This window comes from Eurytemora carolleeae, unplaced genomic scaffold (assembly GCF_000591075.1).
Source record: "Eurytemora carolleeae unplaced genomic scaffold, Eaff_2.0 scaffold157, whole genome shotgun sequence".
Lineage (NCBI taxonomy): Eukaryota > Metazoa > Arthropoda > Copepoda > Calanoida > Temoridae > Eurytemora > Eurytemora carolleeae.
The window spans coordinates 276,677-282,870 of record NW_019396052.1 but is presented as its reverse complement, the minus strand read 5'-3'; the positions used below and the strand labels follow the sequence as shown (position 1 = coordinate 282,870).

At 33.6% G+C, this 6,194-nt stretch overlaps 1 long non-coding RNA gene across 1 annotated transcript; it reads left to right on the top strand.

Moving 5' to 3' along the window:
* The first annotated feature begins 3,482 nt into the window (after positions 1-3,482).
* On the top strand, positions 3,483-5,438 carry LOC111705683 (uncharacterized). Its single transcript, XR_002766065.1, has 3 exons — positions 3,483-3,741; positions 3,934-4,062; positions 4,890-5,438. It is a non-coding gene; the product is annotated as an uncharacterized LOC111705683 (long non-coding RNA).
* The last annotated feature ends 756 nt before the right edge of the window (positions 5,439-6,194 follow it).

Genomic DNA, 6,194 nt, shown 5'->3' with positions numbered 1-6,194 from the left:
ATGTCCCTGTATGTCCCTGTATGTCCCTGTATGTCTCTGTATGTCAATGTTTTCAATTTCCTCTTCATAAGCTTTTACAAGTTTATCTCATTTTCCCAGCTCTACGCCATATAAAATATAAATATTGCAAGCCCCCCCCCCCCTATTCTCCAGCTCTCCTTCCCTCGAACCCTCCTTGAATCATAAATCTGGTTCCCGTGGTTTTGATGGTTGCAAATAGTAAAAATGAGAGTTTAAATGTTAGGTTAGAAAGTCAGCGAATAAAGTACGAGCCGCTATTATTTTTTGCAAAAAAATATATCTGGATAGGATTTCCGAAATTTATTTTTTTAAATCTCATTTTTGACACAATCCCCTTGACTTTTTTTTTACTTTTAAGGAAAAATAATTTAAAGGATTTTTTTATAAATTTTTTTAATGCATAAGGTCTATATTTTTTTTCAATGAGCTGGCCATGACAAATTAGACTATTAACATACATTGCAACCCTATACCTTTACTCTCAGGCCTTTTTCCATAAAGGCCCGGCCCCCATGTCAAATAATCCATAAATTCAGACCTTTCTAACCTTTATAGAGTTAAACATCATATTTCTTATCATTAGAAAGCCCGCGTAGGATTTTAAAAATTGTTAAAGTCTCCTTAAAGAGAGAGTGGGAATACATTTAAATTAAATGTTTATACTTTATCACTATTGAACATCCCTCTAAATAAAACAATGGATATAATAATAAAACAGAGTGAGATATGTTGTTTACTGTTCTATCCTATTTATTGGGTTAGATATATATACAATATATTTTATACTAATTGTTATTTATTGATTTTCTCATAAAATACCAGCTTGGAAGAATCATTTGGCAAAGTACTTTTTAATTAAGAATTTTGTATTTTTTGGTGCAGATAGATCCAGACTGTTCTGAAAATATCAGGTTTGGTGCAGATAGATCCAGACTGTTCTGAAAATATCAGTTTTCAAGTCTGGGTCAATTGTAAAGTGTCGCAACGTTTTGGCTTTTTATTTTACTTATCCCTAGACATTTACATTTTAGATCAAAATAGCACTTGTTTTAAGGTTTGGTTTCCAAGAAGTAAGAAATAGGGTCTTTGCCACAAACATAAATTTTCCAATGTCCATTGCAACCTAATGGTTAAACATTGATATTTCAAACTCAGATTATATTTGATCTATGAGAATTCTTAGTTTTATATAGTTTTGAATTCATAGTCACTTTTGTCAAGATAGTAATTTAAACTAAAATATTTTAAATGGATTATTGTCATCATTAAAAAATTAAATTCAAACTTAATTCCCTTGAAATATGCCTATAAACGGTAGTACCCTTATCAGGTATTAAAAATCAAACTCAATTTAAAGTTATTCCAAAAGTTGAATATACCAAAGTGAAAAACAGTCCTCCAAATAAAACCCGTCAGTAGCAGATATCAGGTCATCAGGTAGCAATAATATCTAATACCGACCCCCCCCCCTCTAATTTTTGAGAAAAGTCCCTCAACTAATGTTTTTAAAGATTTGTATGGTAGGCATAATATCTTTCTGTAAGTGTAACCGAATCCATATATGATCAGGTTACAAGACCAAACACATTAAAGTGTATCCGAATCCATATATGATCAGGTTACAAGACCAAATACATTTAAGTGATCCCATTAAATAGTTGTAATTTCTAAGTATATTTACGGGTTCCTAGAAAATATTCAAAATTCTGGCAAGAAATCATATCTGGTTAATACAAAAGTTTTAAATAGAGGATTTTTAAATGCAACGATATTAAAAAGATGTATTATAAAAAATTATATGAAAAACGACTTTTGCTTGTAAAATTGAATTTTTTTAAAAGTTACATTTGGTGCTATATCTGGCCTTTGTATGTTTCAGTAGGTCCAAGTTGGGTTCCTGTATGTCCTCGTACGTCCCTGTATGTCCCTGTACGTCCATGTACGTCCCTGTACGTCCCTGTATGTCTCTGTATGTCCCTGTATGTCCCTGTATGTCCCTGTCTGTCCCTGTCTGTCCCTGTCTGTCCCTGTCTGTCCCTGTATGTCCCTGTATGTCAGTGTATGTCCCTGTTTATTCGTTTATGTCCCTGTATGTCCCTGTACTTGATTTTTTTTAAAGTGTCATTTGGTGCTATATCTGGCCTTTGTATGTTCCAGTAGGCCCCTGTATGTCACTGTATGTCCCTGTATGTTCCTGTCTGTCCCTGTATGTCCCTGTATGTCCCTGTATGTCCCAGTATGTCCCTGTCTGTCTCTTTATGTACCTGTCTATCCCTGTATGTCCCTGTATGTCTCTGTATGTCCCTGTATGTCCCTGTATGTCCCTGTATGTCCCTGTATGTCCCTGTATGTCACTGTATGTTCCTGGATGTCCCTGTATGTCCCTGTCTGTCCCAGTATGTCCTTGTCTGTCCCTGTATGTCCCTGTATGTCTCTGTATGTCCCTGTATGTCTCTTTATGTCCCTGTATGTCCCTGTATGTCCCTGTATGTCCCTGTATGTCCCTGTATGTCCCTGTCTGTCCCAGTATGTCCCTGTCTGTCCCTGTATGTCCCTGTATGTCTCTGTATGTCCCTGTATGTCTCTGTATGTCCCTGTATGTCCCTGTATGTCCCTGTATGTCCCTGTATGTCCCTGTTTGTCCCTGTGTTTCCCTGTATGTCTCTGTATGTCCCTGTATGGATCTGTATGTCCCTGTATGTCCCTGTATGTCCAAGTATGTCCCTGTATGTCCCTGTATGTCCCTGTATGTCCCTGTATGTCTCTGTATGTCAATGTTTTCAATTTCCTCTTCATAAGCTTTTACAAGTTTATCTCATTTTCCCAGCTCTACGCCATATAAAATATAAATATTGCAAGCCCCCCCCCCCCTATTCTCCAGCTCTCCTTCCCTCGAACCCTCCTTGAATCATAAATCTGGTTCCCGTGGTTTTGATGGTTGCAAATAGTAAAAATGAGAGTTTAAATGTTAGGTTAGAAAGTCAGCGAATAAAGTACGAGCCGCTATTATTTTTTGCAAAAAAATATATCTGGATAGGATTTCCGAAATTTATTTTTTTAAATCTCATTTTTGACACAATCCCCTTGACTTTTTTTTTACTTTTAAGGAAAAATAATTTAAAGGATTTTTTTATAAATTTTTTTAATGCATAAGGTCTATATTTTTTTTCAATGAGCTGGCCATGACANCGGTGTATAATTTAAACATTTTCTCCCCCCGGTGTATAATTTAAACATTTTCTCCCTCTGAAATAACATATTTCATGTTGGAGACGTAAACCATATCTACCCCTCCCTCCCCCTCCTTTGTATAAACGCTATTTTGGTAGGTCTATCTATAATAATTGTTTTTGTTCATCCTTTATCTAATTCCACAAATGTTAATGATAACATTTTTATCAAAAAAATGCTGACTGGACTTGTTTCGCGACCAGTTCCTGTGATCCCCCTGAATCTGAACGTGTGCGGTGTCTGTGTACTGTCTAATACTCCAGCCATGAAACTAGTTTTACTTGTAAATATGAAGAAAATCGTGGGGACCACTGTCCAAAATTTCTCACTGTTAGTGTTTGCTTAGCGTCGGGTTAAGAAACATATACCTGTGAATTTGTCGTTTATTATTACTTTGCGGCTCAAATGCGAAGTATATTGAACTGGTTATATTTTCAGAGAAAACGTTTTGTGACCAGATAGATTGATTCCATGTTTGGGTTTCTTGAGGTATTTGTTTTGCTCCTGTGTTTGACATATGTTTTTTACTGTATAGGGTAGACCAAATCAATTGTTATTATTTCTTTTAGTATAATTATACTGGACTTACCTTGAAGTTAACATATTATTCTTTTAGCTAACGATTGCATATAGCTCTTTTTAAACGTATTATTATACGAATATAGGTGTTTTTTTTTGTAGATTGAACGAACTACCCAAACTGACTGCTTGTATATACAGAGTGAAAAATAGTCAGGGTTGTACGGTCAGCTCAGCAAGAACCAGACAGAGTATTAGTAGTAGAGATATAGTTAGATCATTGAACAGTAGGTCAGTGTGATTGCTTTATATGACTTTCCATTCTTTATTTAACGAGTTTGACAATTATTTAGACAAATTTTCAGAAAAAACACGGGGCACATAAAATATCATAAAACAGTCAAAAATCTACAAACCGTTTTCACTTTTCTGAAAAACGATCCTATCCTTTTGATTCGCAACAAAAGACGAAAAGTTTTAGTTCGTCCATTGACAACGACGTCGAAAATATTAGGGTAATTTCCCTCTATAAAAAAACTAAATGGTTCGTTTGTTATGACCCATCATCCATAGTTTTTTCCAATAACGATACGAAAAACTATCTTTTTTTTGGTTGTTTGGGTATCAGATGTTAGAAAAAAAATTATAATAATTAAAAAATTTATATTAAGGTAAAAATAAAAAAAATATTTTTTCCTTTCGTCATACTTTGATCTTTAATTCAAAATTCGAAAAATTTAAGAAAAATCTTTTTTTATGTATATTGCGAAACCGTAAAAAACAACCATGGCTTACAGCAATAGCTTTTTAATAGAATTTTCAAAAACCATATTTTTTATTATTTATATGTTATTTCAAATTTCGATATTGCTCTTATTTTATGTAAGCATGATTCAAAACATGAACATTTTAAGAACTTAGAAAGTTTATGCTTGTGTAAAGAATAATAAAACATTCACAACTTCAGACTTTGCTATTAAGTCAATTTCTATTTTTTTGTACAATTTTTAAAAAGTTTAGCCGAATATTTACTTTGAAAATTTTATTTAAAATGTTTTTCTTGAAAAGAAATATTTAAATAATTGAATGACAAGATATATCCACTGAACACTCCCCAGGGAGTAGATTTGAACTAATGTGTATCCCCCCAGTATTCCCTGGTATCCCTCCTCAGCTCCGGGTATAGAATAGAACTGAGGTTTAGATCCCGGGAGGTGAGAGATACAGATAGATAGATATATAGCTCTAGGAGGGAGGAGGAGAAGAGAACGCGTTCTACCCCACCTTACCGTAAACCCAACCCGGAGAAGTTTCCACCAATCTCAACCCAGAAACTATACAAGGAAATCAGTAAACATATTCTATTTATTCAACGACTAGGCTAGACGCTAACGCATTTCACAAAATCAAACTTTAAAAAGATTTTAACGAAAGTTGGAAAACTTAAGGAAAATTATTTTTGTAATTACTGAGGACCCAATTTTTTAAACTTTTAATTTGACCAAACTATTTATGTTAAGATGTTTTTGATTGAGATCTCAATTACTTCTACCTGATTATAGTTTTTTTTTTTTACATTGTAATGTAACCTAATAAAAGCTGAACGTAAACAGAAACTGCAGTGGCGTAAATAAGGGAGGTTATTGGGGTTACTCCCCCCCCCTAGAATCTTATCGACATTCAAGTCGTCCTGCATACTGTCATGTTTCGTGGGACACCCTGTATATACCTATATAGACGACAAGAAAATTTTAGAAATTAGAAACTAGAATATAATAAAAAAAAATATTTTTTCAAAGTTTTGCAGAGTAGCTTTTCGAAAGATTTTAAAAAGTTTACAGCTTTTTCCTCTTAGAGTAAAACTATTTTTTATGTTACTTAAAATAAATTCAGTTTGTTTGCAGATCTTTGTAGTTAATGTAAAATGAACGACCATAAAATGAAGGATATAAAACAAGGTGAAAGCTGAAAGGTGTGTTATGAAGCTTATTCGATGGAGTTTGTAAATGCCAGAAATGAGTGGAAAATGTAAATCAAACCCAACTAAAACCAATAATTTGGTATACATCATTGATTCATTGATATACATAATGATACACATAAAACAACTTACCCCCCCCCCCCAACAGAACCTTTATTTACGCCCGTGAGGAACTGCATCCTCTATAATCGACTTCTTTCCTGTCAGAAAATATATTACTTAAGATAGATAGAAATAACCATTATTACTTTTAGTGAGGTAATTACGTAATTACGTATTATTACGTAATTATGCAGACGAAATTTCATTTGTACATTGACGTGTCCAATTCACAACAGTTCCCCCTAAACCTTTTAATTGTTGCAATCTCTTTTATTTCAAAAATGTATCAATATCACGTGGAAAATAAACGTTTTCATCAAAAATGGAACATTTAATATTC